This window comes from Hemiscyllium ocellatum, unplaced genomic scaffold (genome assembly GCF_020745735.1).
Source record: "Hemiscyllium ocellatum isolate sHemOce1 unplaced genomic scaffold, sHemOce1.pat.X.cur. scaffold_1785_pat_ctg1, whole genome shotgun sequence".
NCBI lineage: Eukaryota > Metazoa > Chordata > Chondrichthyes > Orectolobiformes > Hemiscylliidae > Hemiscyllium > Hemiscyllium ocellatum.
The window spans coordinates 17565-37222 of NW_026867877.1; the positions used below are offsets into that span (position 1 = coordinate 17565).

The 19658-nt window shown below is 51.3% G+C and overlaps 10 non-coding genes across 10 annotated transcripts; all 10 read left to right on the plus strand.

The window, feature by feature from the left end:
• Positions 1 to 863: 863 nt before the first annotated feature.
• On the plus strand, positions 864 to 1054 carry LOC132810595 (U2 spliceosomal RNA). Its single transcript, XR_009642959.1, has one exon. It is a non-coding gene; the product is annotated as a U2 spliceosomal RNA (small nuclear RNA).
• A 1777-nt stretch (positions 1055 to 2831) lies between these two features.
• On the plus strand, positions 2832 to 3022 carry LOC132810600 (U2 spliceosomal RNA). The gene has a single exon (XR_009642964.1). It is a non-coding gene; the product is annotated as a U2 spliceosomal RNA (small nuclear RNA).
• A 1816-nt stretch (positions 3023 to 4838) lies between these two features.
• Positions 4839 to 5030, plus strand: LOC132810574 (U2 spliceosomal RNA). Its single transcript, XR_009642939.1, has one exon. It is a non-coding gene; the product is annotated as a U2 spliceosomal RNA (small nuclear RNA).
• A 1811-nt stretch (positions 5031 to 6841) lies between these two features.
• LOC132810592 (U2 spliceosomal RNA) lies at positions 6842 to 7033 on the plus strand. Its single transcript, XR_009642956.1, has one exon. It is a non-coding gene; the product is annotated as a U2 spliceosomal RNA (small nuclear RNA).
• Positions 7034 to 8828: 1795 nt separating this feature from the next.
• LOC132810596 (U2 spliceosomal RNA) lies at positions 8829 to 9019 on the plus strand. Its single transcript, XR_009642960.1, has one exon. It is a non-coding gene; the product is annotated as a U2 spliceosomal RNA (small nuclear RNA).
• A 1793-nt stretch (positions 9020 to 10812) lies between these two features.
• LOC132810586 (U2 spliceosomal RNA) lies at positions 10813 to 11004 on the plus strand. The gene has a single exon (XR_009642950.1). It is a non-coding gene; the product is annotated as a U2 spliceosomal RNA (small nuclear RNA).
• A 1795-nt stretch (positions 11005 to 12799) lies between these two features.
• Positions 12800 to 12991, plus strand: LOC132810597 (U2 spliceosomal RNA). Its single transcript, XR_009642961.1, has one exon. It is a non-coding gene; the product is annotated as a U2 spliceosomal RNA (small nuclear RNA).
• A 1800-nt stretch (positions 12992 to 14791) lies between these two features.
• On the plus strand, positions 14792 to 14983 carry LOC132810605 (U2 spliceosomal RNA). The gene has a single exon (XR_009642966.1). It is a non-coding gene; the product is annotated as a U2 spliceosomal RNA (small nuclear RNA).
• A 1815-nt stretch (positions 14984 to 16798) lies between these two features.
• Positions 16799 to 16990, plus strand: LOC132810564 (U2 spliceosomal RNA). The gene has a single exon (XR_009642929.1). It is a non-coding gene; the product is annotated as a U2 spliceosomal RNA (small nuclear RNA).
• Positions 16991 to 18806: 1816 nt separating this feature from the next.
• Positions 18807 to 18998, plus strand: LOC132810565 (U2 spliceosomal RNA). Its single transcript, XR_009642930.1, has one exon. It is a non-coding gene; the product is annotated as a U2 spliceosomal RNA (small nuclear RNA).
• The last annotated feature ends 660 nt before the right edge of the window (positions 18999 to 19658 follow it).

A 19658-nucleotide genomic window follows, 5' to 3' on the forward strand; every position in this document is an offset into this window, starting at 1 on the left:
GTTTACACGGGGAGATCAGCTCCCTCCCCATTCTCCAGAGAGTCGGATACAGTAGAGAGGATATTGAGAGTGGACGATAAAGAAAGGGTGCACGGACGTAATTCGCTTTTCGCAACTTTTCGGATTGATGCGGAATGCCGAGGAGCAAATCCTGTACGTGAGGGAAACGATGATTGGCATTTATGGCAAGCTACACCAACACAAGGGGAGGCAATGAATAGGATCTTTCCGTCAAGGCCAACATTTCTCGCCCCATGCCGAGATCAGCCTGGTGGTGAGCTGCTCTCTCGAACCGCTGCAGTCCAAGTGCTGTCGGTAGCCCCGCGATGCTGTTTGGGCGGGGATTCCCGATTTTGACCCGGTAACACCGGAGGAACAAAGACATATTTGCAATTCAGGACAGCGAGTGCCTCGGGGGGGGGGAGAACTTGCGAATGGTGGTGTTCCCGTGGATCTGCTGCCGTCATCCTTCGAGGCTGCGTTGGCCATGGGTTTGCAAGGTGCTGCCTGAGGAATTCTGGTGAATCTTGTAGATGCCGGGGAATGAATGACCCTGCCGGGGGAATGAATGACCCTGCCGCCGCCGCTGTCCCCGATCACCGGGAGAAACCTCTCTGCAGTCGACCTGACGTGCTGTGGCTCCGGCCCGTGCCATCTGATTGGTCGTCAGCGCGACCTACGCGGCTACGTAACAGAAAAGCACGGGGAAAGCACAGCGACTGCTGCAGAGTGATCTTCCGGTCTGGTTGGATATCTTGGAAGGAAGGTAGACGGTAAGGGAATAAAGGAACTTTGAATATCATCAAACTGATGGAAAGGATAGTCGGCAAATATGACCTCCACCGTTGGAGTATTAATGTGCTATCGCTTCTCGGCCTTTGGCTTGGAATATGTGTAGTTTCTGTTCTTATCAGTTTAATCGCTGATATCTCCCGAAGGTGGGAGTGTTTGTATTAAATGGATTTTTGGAGCAGGGAGATGGCTTAAGGGCTTGCTCTGTCCTCTCCATGTATCAGCCTGGTATTGCAGTGTTTCCAGGAATGGTGCACCCAACGTCTACCCAAGTTCAAAAGCAGGTGAATGCAATGTGAATCTCTTGCCTTTGCTCGTTTGCCGTGTTGATGGCAGTCAGTGATTGTTGCATCTATTGTCTTTTCAGTTGCAGGAAACTATCGTCTTTTGTTACGGGTTTTCTGTCTTATGAACCTGCTCTGCAGTTACCTGATGAAGGTGCAGCACGCAGAAAGCCAGGACAGGGGTAACCCCAACGTGCTACAGGGAACATTCTGGAACCAGGGGCCTGCCAGGAAGGTAACTTGCCAATTAAATGAATGGATTTGCCCTTGTCTGCCGTTTTGGCTTCTGCGGTCGTTCTTGAACGTATCCCACCGATGGTACGGCGGTGGCGGGGGTGGGGTGACTGCTGTAATTTCAAAGAACCCCGTTGGGCTGAAACCTGGTGTTGTGGGATTTTTAACACAGTCAAATCAGGTTGTGGGATCCCATGACTCAGCCAATGTCAAATGGCTATCAGATCAGCCCCCACAGCCCCTTCCCAACCCCCCACCCCCGAGGCAACAAATTTATCCTAATATTTTCTTGAACAAGAAAGAAATGTCTTTAGTCTGTTTCCTGAATAGAGTGAAACCCCCATCTCTGTTTGTTTCTTCGCAAACTACTGTACGGAAGCGACCTGCTTTAGTAGCTACGTCTGTACGTAAAGATTATTCACGCAGACGATCGCCCAAGGCTGGAACTGGCTTCAGCTCCCTGGTGCCACCAGGCAGCCGTACTAACCACGGATCCACTGTGCCACCCGTACGATTTGGAACGATTTGTCATCATTTGCGGTGCAAGTAGCGAAACAGTTGTCAGTTTGTCAACTGGGTCGTATTATAATGTTGTCAGCGATCTGCAGCAATGTGAACGGAGATGTCGAATCGAGCTGCTGGTGGTGATGAGGCGCGCTTGCAGCGTGACATGTTTACACGGGAGATCAGCTCCCTCCCCATTCTCCAGAGAGTCGGATACAAGTAGAGAGGATATTGAAGTGGACGATAAAGAAAGGGTGCACGGACGTAATTCGCTTTTTCGCAACTTTTCGGATTGATGCGGAATGCCGAGGAGCGAATCCTGTACGTGAGGGAAACGATGATTGGCATTTATGGGCAAGCTACACCAACACAAGGGAGGCAATGAATAGGATCTTTCCGTCAAGGCCAACATTTCTCACCCATGCCGAGATCAGCCTGGTGGTGAGCTGCTCTCTCGAACCGCTGCAGTCCAAGTGCTGTCGGTAGCCCCGCGATGCTGTTTGGGCGGGGATTCCCGATTTTGACCCGGTAACACCGGAGGAACAAAGACATATTTGCAATTCAGGACAGCGAGTGCCTCGGGGGGGGGGAGAACTTGCGAATGGTGGTGTTCCCGTGGATCTGCTGCCGTCATCCTTCGAGGCTGCGTTGGCCATGGGTTTGCAAGGTGCTGCCTGAGGAATTCTGGTGAATCTTGTAGATGCCGGGGAATGAATGACCCTGCCGCCGCCGCTGTCCCCGATCACCGGGAGAAACCTCTCTGCAGTCGACCTGACGTGCGGTGGCTCCGGCCCGTGCCATCTGATTGGTCGTCAGCGCGACCTACGCGGCTACGTAACAGATGGAGAGAAAAGCACGGGGAAAGCACAGCGACTGCTGCAGAGTGATCTTCCGGTCTGGTTGGATATCTTGGAAGGAAGGTAGACGGTAAGGGAATAAAGGAACTTTGAATATCATCAAACTGATGGAAAGGATAGTCGGCAAATATGACCTCCACCGTTGGAGTATTAATGTGCTATCGCTTCTCGGCCTTTTGGCTTGGAATATGTGTAGTTTCTGTTCTTATCAGTTTAATCGCTGATATCTCCCGAAGGTGGGAGTGTTTGTATTAAATGGATTTTTGGAGCAGGGAGATGGCTTAAGGGCTTGCTCTGTCCTCTCCATGTATCAGCCTGTATTGCAGTGTTTCCAGGAATGGTGCACCCAACGCTTACCCAAGTTCAAAAGCAGGTGAATGCAATGTGAATCTCTTGCCTTTGCTAGTTTGCCGTGTTGATGGCAGTCAGTGATTGTTGCATCTATTGTCTTTTCAGTTGCAGGAAACTATCGTCTTTTGTTACGGGTTTTCTGTCTTATGAACCTGCTCTGCAGTTACCTGATGAAGGTGCAGCACGCTGAAAGCCAGGACAGGGGTAACCCCAACGTGCTACAGGGAACATTCTGGAACCAGGGGCCTGCCAGGAAGGTAACTTGCCAATTTAAATGAATGGATTTGCCCTTGTCTGCCGTTTTGGGCTTCTGCGGTCGTTCTTGGAACGTATCCCACCGATGGTACGGCGGTGGCGGGGGTGGGGTGACTGCTGTAATTTCAAAGAACCCCGTTGGGCTGAACCTGGTGTTGTGGGATTTTTAACACAGTCAAATCAGGTTGTGGGATCCCATGACTCAGCCAATGTCAAATGGCTATCAGATCAGCCCCCCACAGCCCCTTCCCAACCCCCCCGCCTCCCCCCCCCACCCCGAGGCAACAAATTTATCCTAATATTTTCTTGAACAAGAAAGAAATGTCTTTAGTCTGTTTCCTGAATAGAGTGAAACCCCATCTCTGTTTGTTTCTTCGCAAACTACTGTACGGAAGCGACCTGCTTTAGTAGCTACGTCTGCACGTAAAGATTATTCACGCAGACGATCGCCCAAGGCTGGAACTGGCTTCAGCTCCCTGTGCCACCAGGCAGCCGTACTAACCACTGATCCACTGTGCCACCCGTACGATTTGGAACGATTTGTCATCATTTGCGGTGCAAGTAGCGAAACAGTTGTCAGTTTGTCAACTGGGTCGGATTATAATGTTGTCAGCGATCTGCAGCAATGTGAACGGAGATGTCGAATCGAGCTGCTGGTGGTGATGAGGCACGCTTGCAGCGTGACATGTTTACACGGGGAGATCAGCTCCCTCCCATTCTCCACAGAGAGTCGGATACAAGTAGAGAGGATATTGAGAGTGGACGATAAAGAAAGGGTGCACGGACGTAATTCGCTTTTCGCAACTTTTCGGATTGATGCGGAATGCCGAGGAGCAAATCCTGTACGTGAGGGAAACGATGATTGGCATTTATGGGCAAGCTACACCAACACAATGGGAGGCAATGAATAGGATCTTTCCGTCAAGGCCAACATTTCTCGCCCATGCCGAGATCAGCCTGGTGGTGAGCTGCTCTCTCGAACCGCTGCAGTCCAAGTGCTGTCGGTAGCCCCGCGATGCTGTTTGGGCGGGGATTCCCGATTTTGACCCGGTAACACCGGAGGAACAAAGACATATTTGCAATTCAGGACAGCGAGTGTCTCGGCGGGGGGGGAGAACTTGCGAATGGTGGTGTTCCCGTGGATCTGCTGCCGTCATCCTTCGAGGCTGCGTTGGCCATGGGTTTGCAAGGTGCTGCCTGAGGAATTCTGGTGAATCTTGTAGATGCCGGGGAAATGAATGACCCTGCCGGGGGAATGAATGACCCTGCCGCCGCCGCTGTCCCCGATCACCGGAGAAACCTCTCTGCAGTCGACCTGACGTGCGGTGGCTCCGGCCCGTGCCATCTGATTGGTCGTCAGCGCGACCTACGCGGCTACGTAACAGATGGAGAGAAAAGCACGGGGAAAGCACAGCGACTGCTGCAGAGTGATCTTCCGGTCTGGTTGGATATCTTGGAAGGAAGGTAGACGGTAAGGGAATAAAGGAACTTTGAATATCATCAAACTGATGGAAAGGATAGTCGGCAAATATGACCTCCACCGTTGGAGTATTAATGTGCTATCGCTTCTCGGCCTTTTGGCTTGGAATATGTGTAGTTTCTGTTCTTATCAGTTTAATCGCTGATATCTCCCGAAGGTGGGAGTGTTTGTATTAAATGGATTTTTGGAGCAGGGAGATGGCTTAAGGGCTTGCTCTGTCCTCTCCATGTATCAGCCTGGTATTGCAGTGTTTCCAGGAATGGTGCACCCAACGCTTACCCAAGTTCAAAAGCAGGTGAATGCAATGTGAATCTCTTGCCTTTGCTAGTTTGCCGTGTTGATGGCAGTCAGTGATTGTTGCATCTATTGTCTTTTCAGTTGCAGGAAACTATCGTCTTTTGTTACGGGTTTTCTGTCTTATGAACCTGCTCTGCAGTTACCTGATGAAGGTGCAGCACGCTGAAAGCCAGGACAGGGGTAACCCCAACGTGCTACAGGGAACATTCTGGAACCAGGGGCCTGCCAGGAAGGTAACTTGCCAATTTAAATGAATGGATTTGCCCTTGTCTGCCGTTTTGGGCTTCTGCGGTCGTTCTTGGAACGTATCCCACCGATGGTACGGCGGTGGCGGGGGTGGGGTGACTGCTGTAATTTCAAAGAACCCCGTTGGGCTGAAACCTGGTGTTGTGGGATTTTTAACACAGTCAAATCAGGTTGTGGATCCCATGACTCAGCCAATGTCAAATGGCTATCAGATCAGCCCCCACAGCCCCTTCCCAACCCCCCCGCTCCCCCCCCACCCCCGAGGCAACAAATTTATCCTAATATTTTCTTGAACAAGAAAGAAATGTCTTTAGTCTGTTTCCTGAATAGAGTGAAACCCCCATCTCTGTTTTGTTTCTTCGCAAACTACTGTACGGAAGCGACCTGCTTTAGTAGCTACGTCTGTACGTAAAGATTATTCACGCAGACGATCGCCCAAGGCTGGAACTGGCTTCAGCTCCCTGGTGCCACCAGGCAGCCGTACTAACCACTGATCCACTGTGCCACCCGTACGATTTGGAACGATTTGTCATCATTTGCGGTGCAAGTAGCGAAACAGTTGTCAGTTTGTCAACTGGGTCGGATTATAATGTTGTCAGCGATCTGCAGCAATGTGAACGGAGATGTCGAATCGAGCTGCTGGTGGTGATGAGGCGCGCTTGCAGCGTGACATGTTTACACGGGGAGATCAGCTCCCTCCCCATTCTCCAGAGAGTCGGATACAAGTAGAGAGGATATTGAAGTGGACGATAAAGAAAGGGTGCACGGACGTAATTCGCTTTTCGCAACTTTTCGGATTGATGCGGAATGCCGAGGAGCGAATCCTGTACGTGAGGGAAACGATGATTGGCATTTATGGGCAAGCTACACCAACACAAGGGGAGGCAATGAATAGGATCTTTCCGTCAAGGCCAACATTTCTCGCCATGCCGAGATCAGCCTGGTGGTGAGCTGCTCTCTCGAACCGCTGCAGTCCAAGTGCTGTCGGTAGCCCCGCGATGCTGTTTGGGCGGGATTCCCGATTTTGACCCGGTAACACCGGAGGAACAAAGACATATTTGCAATTCAGGACAGCGAGTGCCTCGGCGGGGGGAGAACTTGCGAATGGTGGTGTTCCCGTGGATCTGCTGCCGTCATCCTTCGAGGCTGCGTTGGCCATGGGTTTGCAAGGTGCTGCCTGAGGAATTCTGGTGAATCTTGTAGATGCCGGGGGAATGAATGACCCTGCCGGGGAATGAATGACCCTGCCGCCGCCGCTGTCCCCGATCACCGGGAGAAACCTCTCTGCAGTCGACCTGACGTGCGGTGGCTCCGGCCCGTGCCATCTGATTGGTCGTCAGCGCGACCTACGCGGCTACGTAACAGATGGAGAGAAAAGCACGGGGAAAGCACAGCGACTGCTGCAGAGTGATCTTCCGGTCTGGTTGGATATCTTGGAAGGAAGGTAGACGGTAAGGGAATAAAGGAACTTTGAATATCATCAAACTGATGGAAAGGATAGTCGGCAAATATGACCTCCACCGTTGGAGTATTAATGTGCTATCGCTTCTCGGCCTTTTGGCTTGGAATATGTGTAGTTTCTGTTCTTATCAGTTTAATCGCTGATATCTCCCGAAGGTGGGAGTGTTTGTATTAAATGGATTTTTGGAGCAGGGAGATGGCTTCAGGGCTTGCTCTGTCCTCTCCATGTATCAGCCTGGTATTGCAGTGTTTCCAGGAATGGTGCACCCAACGCTACCCAAGTTCAAAAGCAGGTGAATGCAATGTGAATCTCTTGCCTTTGCTAGTTTGCCGTGTTGATGGCAGTCAGTGATTGTTGCATCTATTGTCTTTTCAGTTGCAGGAAACTATCGTCTTTTGTTACGGGTTTTCTGTCTTATGAACCTGCTCTGCAGTTACCTGATGAAGGTGCAGCACGCTGAAAGCCAGGACAGGGGTAACCCCAACGTGCTACAGGGAACATTCTGGAACCAGGGGCCTGCCAGGAAGGTAACTTGCCAATTTGAATGAATGGATTTGCCCTTGTCTGCCGTTTTGGGCTTCTGCGGTCGTTCTTGGAACGTATCCCACCGATGGTACGGCGGTGGCGGGGGGGGTGGGGTGACTGCTGTAATTTCAAAGAACCCCGTTGGGCTGAAACCTGGTGTTGTGGGATTTTTAACACAGTCAAATCAGGTTGTGGGATCCCATGACTCAGCCAATGTCAAATGGCTATCAGATCAGCCCCCACAGCCCCTTCCCAACCCCCCACCCTCCCCCCCCCACCCGAGGCAACAAATTTATCCTAATATTTTCTTGAACAAGGAAGAAATGTCTTTAGTCTGTTTCCTGAATAGAGTGAAACCCCATCTCTGTTTGTTTCTTCGCAAACTACTGTACGGAAGCGACCTGCTTTAGTAGCTACGTCTGTACGTAAAGATTATTCACGCAGACGATCGCCCAAGGCTGGAACTGGCTTCAGCTCCCTGGTGCCACCAGGCAGCCGTACTAACCACTGATCCACTGTGCCACCCGTACGATTTGGAACGATTTGTCATCATTTGCGGTGCAAGTAGCGAAACAGTTGTCAGTTTGTCAACTGGGTCGGATTATAATGTTGTCAGCGATCTGCAGCAATGTGAACGGAGATGTCGAATCGAGCTGCTGGTGGTGATGAGGCGCGCTTGCAGCGTGACATGTTTACACGGGGAGATCAGCTCCCTCCCCATTCTCCAGAGAGTCGGATACAAGTAGAGAGGATATTGAAAGTGGACGATAAAGAAAGGGTGCACGGACGTAATTCGCTTTTCGCAACTTTTCGGATTGATGCGGAATGCCGAGGAGCGAATCCTGTACGTGAGGGAAACGATGATTGGCATTTATGGGCAAGCTACACCAACACAAGGGGAGGCAATGAATAGGATCTTTCCGTCAAGGCCAACATTTCTCGCCCATGCCGAGATCAGCCTGGTGGTGAGCTGCTCTCTCGAACCGCTGCAGTCCAAGTGCTGTCGGTAGCCCCGCGATGCTGTTTGGGCGGGGATTCCCGATTTTGACCCGGTAACACCGGAGGAACAAGGACATATTTGCAATTCAGGACAGCGAGTGCCTCGGCGGGGGGAGAACTTGCGAATGGTGGTGTTCCCGTGGATCTGCTGCCGTCATCCTTCGAGGCTGCGTTGGCCATGGGTTTGCAAGGTGCTGCCTGAGGAATTCTGGTGAATCTTGTAGATGCCGGGGGAATGAATGACCCTGCCGCCGCCGCTGTCCCCGATCACCGGGAGAAACCTCTCTGCAGTCGACCTGACGTGCGGTGGCTCCGGCCCGTGCCATCTGATTGGTCGTCAGCGCGACCTACGCGGCTACGTAACAGATGGACAGAAAAGCACGGGGAAAGCACAGCGACTGCTGCAGAGTGATCTTCCGGTCTGGTTGGATATCTTGGAAGGAAGGTAGACGGTAAGGGAATAAAGGAACTTTGAATATCATCAAACTGATGGAAAGGATAGTCGGCAAATATGACCTCCACCGTTGGAGTATTAATGTGCTATCGCTTCTCGGCCTTTTGGCTTGGAATATGTGTAGTTTCTGTTCTTATCAGTTTAATCGCTGATATCTCCCGAAGGTGGGAGTGTTTGTATTAAATGGATTTTTGGAGCAGGGAGATGGCTTAAGGGCTTGCTCTGTCCTCTCCATGTATCAGCCTGGTATTGCAGTGTTTCCAGAATGGTGCACCCAACGCTTACCCAAGTTCAAAAGCAGGTGAATGCAATGTGAATCTCTTGCCTTTGCTAGTTTGCCGTGTGATGGCAGTCAGTGATTGTTGCATCTATTGTCTTTCAGTTGCAGGAAACTATCGTCTTTTGTTACGGGTTTTCTGTCTTATGAACCTGCTCTGCAGTTACCTGATGAAGGTGCAGCACGCTGAAAGCCAGGACAGGGGTAACCCCAACGTGCTACAGGGAACATTCTGGAACCAGGGGCCTGCCAGGAAGGTAACTTGCCAATTTGAATGAATGGATTTGCCCTTGTCTGCCGTTTTGGGCTTCTGCGGTCGTTCTTGGAACGTATCCCACCGATGGTACGGCGGTGGCGGGGGGTGGGGTGACTGCTGTAATTTCAAAGAACCCCGTTGGGCTGAAACCTGGTGTTGTGGGATTTTTAACACAGTCAAATCAGGTTGTGGGATCCCATGACTCAGCCAATGTCAAATGGCTATCAGATCAGCCCCCACAGCCCCTTCCCAACCCCCGCCTCCCCCCCCACCCCGAGGCAACAAATTTATCCTAATATTTTCTTGAACAAGGAAGAAATGTCTTTGGTCTGTTTCCTGAATAGAGTGAAACCCCCATCTCTGTTTGTTTCTTCGCAAACTACTGTACGGAAGCGACCTGCTTTAGTAGCTACGTCTGTACGTAAAGATTATTCACGCAGACGATCGCCCAAGGCTGGAACTGGCTTCAGCTCCCTGGTGCCACCAGGCAGCCGTACTAACCACTGATCCACTGTGCCACCCGTACGATTTGGAACGATTTGTCATCATTTGCGGTGCAAGTAGCGAAACAGTTGTCAGTTTGTCAACTGGGTCGGATTATAATGTTGTCAGCGATCTGCAGCAATGTGAACGGAGATGTCGAATCGAGCTGCTGGTGGTGATGAGGCGCGCTTGCAGCGTGACATGTTTACACGGGAGATCAGCTCCCTCCCCATTCTCCACAGAGAGTCGGATACAAGTAGAGAGGATATTGAAAGTGGACGATAAAGAAAGGGTGCACGGACGTAATTCGCTTTTCGCAACTTTTCGGATTGATGCGGAATGCCGAGGAGCGAATCCTGTACGTGAGGGAAACGATGATTGGCATTTATGGGCAAGCTACACCAACACAAGGGGAGGCAATGAATAGGATCTTTCCGTCAAGGCCAACATTTCTCGCCCATGCCGAGATCAGCCTGGTGGTGAGCTGCTCTCTCGAACCGCTGCAGTCCAAGTGCTGTCGGTAGCCCCGCGATGCTGTTTGGGCGGGGATTCCCGATTTTGACCCGGTAACACCGGAGGAACAAGGACATATTTGCAATTCAGGACAGCGAGTGCCTCGGCGGGGGGGGAGAACTTGCGAATGGTGGTGTTCCCGTGGATCTGCTGCCGTCATCCTTCGAGGCTGCGTTGGCCATGGGTTTGCAAGGTGCTGCCTGAGGAATTCTGGTGAATCTTGTAGATGCCGGGGAATGAATGACCCTGCCGCCGCCGCTGTCCCCGATCACCGGGAGAAACCTCTCTGCAGTCGACCTGACGTGCGGTGGCTCCGGCCCGTGCCATCTGATTGGTCGTCAGCGCGACCTACGCGGCTACGTAACAGATGGACAGAAAAGCACGGGGAAAGCACAGCGACTGCTGCAGAGTGATCTTCCGGTCTGGTTGGATATCTTGGAAGGAAGGTAGACGGTAAGGGAATAAAGGAACTTTGAATATCATCAAACTGATGGAAAGGATAGTCGGCAAATATGACCTCCACCGTTGGAGTATTAATGTGCTATCGCTTCTCGGCCTTTTGGCTTGGAATATGTGTAGTTTCTGTTCTTATCAGTTTAATCGCTGATATCTCCCGAAGGTGGGAGTGTTTGTATTAAATGGATTTTTGGAGCAGGGAGATGGCTTAAGGGCTTGCTCTGTCCTCTCCATGTATCAGCCTGGTATTGCAGTGTTTCCAGGAATGGTGCACCCAACGCTTACCCAAGTTCAAAAGCAGGTGAATGCAATGTGAATCTCTTGCCTTTGCTAGTTTGCCGTGTTGATGGCAGTCAGTGATTGTTGCATCTATTGTCTTTTCAGTTGCAGGAAACTATCGTCTTTTGTTACGGGTTTTCTGTCTTATGAACCTGCTCTGCAGTTACCTGATGAAGGTGCAGCACGCTGAAAGCCAGGACAGGGGTAACCCCAACGTGCTACAGGGAACATTCTGGAACCAGGGGCCTGCCAGGAAGGTAACTTGCCAATTTGAATGAATGGATTTGCCCTTGTCTGCCGTTTTGGGCTTCTGCGGTCGTTCTTGGAACGTATCCCACCGATGGTACGGCGGTGGCGGGGTGGGGTGACTGCTGTAATTTCAAAGAACCCCGTTGGGCTGAACCCTGGTGTTGTGGGATTTTTAACACAGTCAAATCAGGTTGTGGGATCCCATGACTCAGCCAATGTCAAATGGCTATCAGATCAGCCCCCACAGCCCCTTCCCAACCCCCCCGCCTCCCCCCCCACCCCGAGGCAACAAATTTATCCTAATATTTTCTTGAACAAGAAAGAAATGTCTTTAGTCTGTTTCCTGAATAGAGTGAAACCCCCATCTCTGTTTGTTTCTTCGCAAACTACTGTACGGAAGCGACCTGCTTTAGTAGCTACGTCTGTACGTAAAGATTATTCACGCAGACGATCGCCCAAGGCTGGAACTGGCTTCAGCTCCCTGGTGCCACCAGGCAGCCGTACTAACCACTGATCCACTGTGCCACCCGTACGATTTGGAACGATTTGTCATCATTTGCGGTGCAAGTAGCGAAACAGTTGTCAGTTTGTCAACTGGGTCGGATTATAATGTTGTCAGCGATCTGCAGCAATGTGAACGGAGATGTCGAATCGAGCTGCTGGTGGTGATGAGGCGCGCTTGCAGCGTGACATGTTTACACGGGGAGATCAGCTCCCTCCCCATTCTCCACAGAGAGTCGGATACAAGTAGAGAGGATATTGAAAGTGGACGATAAAGAAAGGGTGCACGGACGTAATTCGCTTTTCGCAACTTTTCGGATTGATGCGGAATGCCGAGGAGCGAATCCTGTACGTGAGGGAAACGATGATTGGCATTTATGGGCAAGCTACACCAACACAAGGGGAGGCAATGAATAGGATCTTTCCGTCAAGGCCAACATTTCTCGCCCATGCCGAGATCAGCCTGGTGGTGAGCTGCTCTCTCGAACCGCTGCAGTCCAAGTGCTGTCGGTAGCCCCGCGATGCTGTTTGGGCGGGGATTCCCGATTTTGACCCGGTAACACCGGAGGAACAAGGACATATTTGCAATTCAGGACAGCGAGTGCCTCGGCGGGGGGAGAACTTGCGAATGGTGGTGTTCCCGTGGATCTGCTGCCGTCATCCTTCGAGGCTGCGTTGGCCATGGGTTTACAAGGTGCTGCCTGAGGAATTCTGGTGAATCTTGTAGATGCCGGGGGAATGAATGACCCTGCCGCCGCCGCTGTCCCCGATCACCGGGAGAAACCTCTCTGCAGTCGACCTGACGTGCGGTGGCTCCGGCCCGTGCCATCTGATTGGTCGTCAGCGCGACCTACGCGGCTACGTAACAGATGGACAGAAAAGCACGGGGAAAGCACAGCGACTGCTGCAGAGTGATCTTCCGGTCTGGTTGGATATCTTGGAAGGAAGGTAGACGGTAAGGGAATAAAGGAACTTTGAATATCATCAAACTGATGGAAAGGATAGTCGGCAAATATGACCTCCACCGTTGGAGTATTAATGTGCTATCGCTTCTCGGCCTTTTGGCTTGGAATATGTGTAGTTTCTGTTCTTATCAGTTTAATCGCTGATATCTCCCGAAGGTGGGAGTGTTTGTATTAAATGGATTTTTGGAGCAGGGAGATGGCTTAAGGGCTTGCTCTGTCCTCTCCATGTATCAGCCTGGTATTGCAGTGTTTCCAGGAATGGTGCACCCAACGCTTACCCAAGTTCAAAAGCAGGTGAATGCAATGTGAATCTCTTGCCTTTGCTAGTTTGCCGTGTTGATGGCAGTCAGTGATTGTTGCATCTATTGTCTTTTCAGTTGCAGGAAACTATCGTCTTTTGTTACGGGTTTTCTGTCTTATGAACCTGCTCTGCAGTTACCTGATGAAGGTGCAGCACGCTGAAAGCCAGGACAGGGGTAACCCCAACGTGCTACAGGGAACATTCTGGAACCAGGGGCCTGCCAGGAAGGTAACTTGCCAATTTGAATGAATGGATTTGCCCTTGTCTGCCGTTTTGGGCTTCTGCGGTCGTTCTTGGAACGTATCCCACCGATGGTACGGCGGTGGGGGGGGGTGGGGTGACTGCTGTAATTTCAAAGAACCCCGTTGGGCTGAAACCTGGTGTTGTGGGATTTTTAACACAGTCAAATCAGGTTGTGGGATCCCATGACTCAGCCAATGTCAAATGGCTATCAGATCAGCCCCCACAGCCCCTTCCCAACCCCCCCGCCCTCCCCCCCCACCCCCGAGGCAACAAATTTATCCTAATATTTTCTTGAACAAGAAAGAAATGTCTTTAGTCTGTTTCCTGAATAGAGTGAAACCCCCATCTCTGTTTGTTTCTTCGCAAACTACTGTACGGAAGCGACCTGCTTTAGTAGCTACGTCTGTACGTAAAGATTATTCACGCAGACGATCGCCCAAGGCTGGAACTGGCTTCAGCTCCCTGGTGCCACCAGGCAGCCGTACTAACCACTGATCCACTGTGCCACCCGTACGATTTGGAACGATTTGTCATCATTTGCGGTGCAAGTAGCGAAACAGTTGTCAGTTTGTCAACTGGGTCGGATTATAATGTTGTCAGCGATCTGCAGCAATGTGAACGGAGATGTCGAATCGAGCTGCTGGTGGTGATGAGGCGCGCTTGCAGCGTGACATGTTTACACGGGGAGATCAGCTCCCTCCCCATTCTCCACAGAGAGTCGGATACAAGTAGAGAGGATATTGAAAGTGGACGATAAAGAAAGGGTGCACGGACGTAATTCGCTTTTCGCAACTTTTCGGATTGATGCGGAATGCCGAGGAGCGAATCCTGTACGTGAGGGAAACGATGATTGGCATTTATGGGCAAGCTACACCAACACAAGGGGAGGCAATGAATAGGATCTTTCCGTCAAGGCCAACATTTCTCGCCCATGCCGAGATCAGCCTGGTGGTGAGCTGCTCTCTCGAACCGCTGCAGTCCAAGTGCTGTCGGTAGCCCCGCGATGCTGTTTGGGCGGGGATTCCCGATTTTGACCCGGTAACACCGGAGGAACAAGGACATATTTGCAATTCAGGACAGCGAGTGCCTCGGCGGGGGGGAGAACTTGCGAATGGTGGTGTTCCCGTGGATCTGCTGCCGTCATCCTTCGAGGCTGCGTTGGCCATGGGTTTGCAAGGTGCTGCCTGAGGAATTCTGGTGAATCTTGTAGATGCCGGGGGAATGAATGACCCTGCCGCCGCCGCTGTCCCCGATCACCGGGAGAAACCTCTCTGCAGTCGACCTGACGTGCGGTGGCTCCGGCCCGTGCCATCTGATTGGTCGTCAGCGCGACCTACGCGGCTACGTAACAGATGGACAGAAAAGCACGGGGAAAGCACAGCGACTGCTGCAGAGTGATCTTCCGGTCTGGTTGGATATCTTGGAAGGAAGGTAGACGGTAAGGGAATAAAGGAACTTTGAATATCATCAAACTGATGGAAAGGATAGTCGGCAAATATGACCTCCACCGTTGGAGTATTAATGTGCTATCGCTTCTCGGCCTTTTGGCTTGGAATATGTGTAGTTTCTGTTCTTATCAGTTTAATCGCTGATATCTCCCGAAGGTGGGAGTGTTTGTATTAAATGGATTTTTGGAGCAGGGAGATGGCTTAAGGGCTTGCTCTGTCCTCTCCATGTATCAGCCTGGTATTGCAGTGTTTCCAGGAATGGTGCACCCAACGCTTACCCAAGTTCAAAAGCAGGTGAATGCAATGTGAATCTCTTGCCTTTGCTAGTTTGCCGTGTTGATGGCAGTCAGTGATTGTTGCATCTATTGTCTTTTCAGTTGCAGGAAACTATCGTCTTTTGTTACGGGTTTTCTGTCTTATGAACCTGCTCTGCAGTTACCTGATGAAGGTGCAGCACGCTGAAAGCCAGGACAGGGGTAACCCCAACGTGCTACAGGGAACATTCTGGAACCAGGGGCCTGCCAGGAAGGTAACTTGCCAATTTGAATGAATGGATTTGCCCTTGTCTGCCGTTTTGGGCTTCTGCGGTCGTTCTTGGAACGTATCCCACCGATGGTACGGCGGTGGCGGGGGGTGGGGTGACTGCTGTAATTTCAAAGAACCCCGTTGGGCTGAACCTGGTGTTGTGGGATTTTTAACACAGTCAAATCAGGTTGTGGGATCCCATGACTCAGCCAATGTCAAATGGCTATCAGATCAGCCCCCACAGCCCCTTCCCAACCCCCCCGCCCTCCCCCCCCACCCCCGAGGCAACAAATTTATCCTAATATTTTCTTGAACAAGAAAGAAATGTCTTTAGTCTGTTTCCTGAATAGAGTGAAACCCCCATCTCTGTTTGTTTCTTCGCAAACTACTGTACGGAAGCGACCTGCTTTAGTAGCTACGTCTGTACGTAAAGATTATTCACGCAGACGATCGCCCAAGGCTGGAACTGGCTTCAGCTCCCTGGTGCCACCAGGCAGCCGTACTAACCACTGATCCACTGTGCCACCCGTACGATTTGGAACGATTTGTCATCATTTGCGGTGCAAGTAGCGAAACAGTTGTCAGTTTGTCAACTGGGTCGGATTATAATGTTGTCAGCGATCTGCAGCAATGTGAACGGAGATGTCGAATCGAGCTGCTGGTGGTGATGAGGCGCGCTTGCAGCGTGACATGTTTACACGGGGAGATCAGCTCCCTCCCCATTCTCCACAGAGAGTCGGATACAAGTAGAGAGGATATTGAAAGTGGACGATAAAGAAAGGGTGCACGGACGTAATTCGCTTTTCGCAACTTTTCGGATTGATGCGGAATGCCGAGGAGCGAATCCTGTACGTGAGGGAAACGATGATTGGCATTTATGGGCAAGCTACACCAACACAAGGGAGGCAATGAATAGGATCTTTCCGTCAAGGCCAACATTTCTCGCCCATGCCGAGATCAGCCTGGTGGTGAGCTGCTCTCTCGAACCGCTGCAGTCCAAGTGCTGTCGGTAGCCCCGCGATGCTGTTGGGCGGGGATTCCCGATTTTGACCCGGTAACACCGGAGGAACAAGGACATATTTGCAATTCAGGACAGCGAGTGCCTCGGCGGGGGGGGAGAACTTGCGAATGGTGGTGTTCCCGTGGATCTGCTGCCGTCATCCTTCGAGGCTGCGTTGGCCATGGGTTTGCAAGGTGCTGCCTGAGGAATTCTGGTGAATCTTGTAGATGCCGGGGGAATGAATGACCCTGCCGGGGGAATGACCCTGCCGCCGCCGCTGTCCCCGATCACCGGGAGAAACCTCTCTGCAGTCGACCTGACGTGCGGTGGCTCCGGCCCGTGCCATCTGATTGGTCGTCAGCGCGACCTACGCGGCTACGTAACAGATGGACAGAAAAGCACGGGGAAAGCACAGCGACTGCTGCAGAGTGATCTTCCGGTCTGGTTGGATATCTTGGAAGGAAGGTAGACGGTAAGGGAATAAAGGAACTTTGAATATCATCAAACTGATGGAAAGGATAGTCGGCAAATATGACCTCCACCGTTGGAGTATTAATGTGCTATCGCTTCTCGGCCTTTTGGCTTGGAATATGTGTAGTTTCTGTTCTTATCAGTTTAATCGCTGATATCTCCCGAAGGTGGGAGTGTTTGTATTAAATGGATTTTTGGAGCAGGGAGATGGCTTAAGGGCTTGCTCTGTCCTCTCCATGTATCAGCCTGGTATTGCAGTGTTTCCAGGAATGGTGCACCCAACGCTTACCCAAGTTCAAAAGCAGGTGAATGCAATGTGAATCTCTTGCCTTTGCTAGTTTGCCGTGTTGATGGCAGTCAGTGATTGTTGCATCTATTGTCTTTTCAGTTGCAGGAAACTATCGTCTTTTGTTACGGGTTTTCTGTCTTATGAACCTGCTCTGCAGTTACCTGATGAAGGTGCAGCACGCTGAAAGCCAGGACAGGGGTAACCCCAACGTGCTACAGGGAACATTCTGGAACCAGGGGCCTGCCAGGAAGGTAACTTGCCAATTTGAATGAATGGATTTGCCCTTGTCTGCCGTTTTGGGCTTCTGCGGTCGTTCTTGGAACGTATCCCACCGATGGTACGGCGGTGGCGGGGGGTGGGGTGACTGCTGTAATTTCAAAGAACCCCGTTGGGCTGAAACCTGGTGTTGTGGGATTTTTAACACAGTCAAATCAGGTTGTGGGATCCCATGACTCAGCCAATGTCAAATGGCTATCAGATCAGCCCCCACAGCCCCTTCCCAACCCCCCCGCCTCCCCCCCCACCCCCGAGGCAACAAATTTATCCTAATATTTTCTTGAACAAGGAAGAAATGTCTTTGGTCTGTTTCCTGAATAGAGTGAAACCCCCATCTCTGTTTGTTTCTTCGCAAACTACTGTACGGAAGCGACCTGCTTTAGTAGCTACGTCTGTACGTAAAGATTATTCACGCAGACGATCGCCCAAGGCTGGAACTGGCTTCAGCTCCCTGGTGCCACCAGGCAGCCGTACTAACCACTGATCCACTGTGCCACCCGTACGATTTGGAACGATTTGTCATCATTTGCGGTGCAAGTAGCGAAACAGTTGTCAGTTTGTCAACTGGGTCGGATTATAATGTTGTCAGCGATCTGCAGCAATGTGAACGGAGATGTCGAATCGAGCTGCTGGTGGTGATGAGGCGCGCTTGCAGCGTGACATGTTTACACGGGGAGATCAGCTCCCTCCCCATTCTCCACAGAGAGTCGGATACAAGTAGAGAGGATATTGAAAGTGGACGATAAAGAAAGGGTGCACGGACGTAATTCGCTTTTCGCAACTTTTCGGATTGATGCGGAATGCCGAGGAGCGAATCCTGTACGTGAGGGAAACGATGATTGGCATTTATGGGCAAGCTACACCAACACAAGGGGAGGCAATGAATAGGATCTTTCCGTCAAGGCCAACATTTCTCGCCCATGCCGAGATCAGCCTGGTGGTGAGCTGCTCTCTCGAACCGCTGCAGTCCAAGTGCTGTCGGTAGCCCCGCGATGCTGTTTGGGCGGGGATTCCCGATTTTGACCCGGTAACACCGGAGGAACAAGGACATATTTGCAATTCAGGACAGCGAGTGCCTCGGCGGGGGAGAACTTGCGAATGGTGGTGTTCCCGTGGATCTGCTGCCGTCATCCTTCGAGGCTGCGTTGGCCATGGGTTTGCAAGGTGCTGCCTGAGGAATTCTGGTGAATCTTGTAGATGCCGGGGAATGAATGACCCTGCCGGGGAATGAATGACCCTGCCGCCGCCGCTGTCCCCGATCACCGGGAGAAACCTCTCTGCAGTCGACCTGACGTGCGGTGGCTCCGGCCCGTGCCATCTGATTGGTCGTCAGCGCGACCTACGCGGCTACGTAACAGATGGACAGAAAAGCACGGGGAAAGCACAGCGACTGCTGCAGAGTGATCTTCCGGTCTGGTTGGATATCTTGGAAGGAAGGTAGACGGTAAGGGAATAAAGGAACTTTGAATATCATCAAACTGATGGAAAGGATAGTCGGCAAATATGACCTCCACCGTTGGAGTATTAATGTGCTATCGCTTCTCGGCCTTTTGGCTTGGAATATGTGTAGTTTCTGTTCTTATCAGTTTAATCGCTGATATCTCCCGAAGGTGGGAGTGTTTGTATTAAATGGATTTTTGGAGCAGGGAGATGGCTTAAGGGCTTGCTCTGTCCTCTCCATGTATCAGCCTGGTATTGCAGTGTTTCCAGGAATGGTGCACCCAACGCTTACCCAAGTTCAAAAGCAGGTGAATGCAATGTGAATCTCTTGCCTTTGCTAGTTTGCCGTGTTGATGGCAGTCAGTGATTGTTGCATCTATTGTCTTTTCAGTTGCAGGAAACTATCGTCTTTTGTTACGGGTTTTCTGTCTTATGAACCTGCTCTGCAGTTACCTGATGAAGGTGCAGCACGCTGAAAGCCAGGACAGGGGTAACCCCAACGTGCTACAGGGAACATTCTGGAACCAGGGGCCTGCCAGGAAGGTAACTTGCCAATTTGAATGAATGGATTTGCCCTTGTCTGCCGTTTTGGGCTTCTGCGGTCGTTCTTGGAACGTATCCCACCGATGGTACGGCGGTGGCGGGGGGTGGGGTGACTGCTGTAATTTCAAAGAACCCCGTTGGGCTGAACCCTGGTGTTGTGGGATTTTTAACACAGTCAAATCAGGTTGTGGGATCCCATGACTCAGCCAATGTCAAATGGCTATCAGATCAGCCCCCACAGCCCCTTCCCAACCCCCCCGCCTCCCCCCCCACCCCCGAGGCAACAAATTTATCCTAATATTTTCTTGAACAAGGAAGAAATGTCTTTAGTCTGTTTCCTGAATAGAGTGAAACCCCCATCTCTGTTTGTTTCTTCGCAAACTACTGTACGGAAGCGACCTGC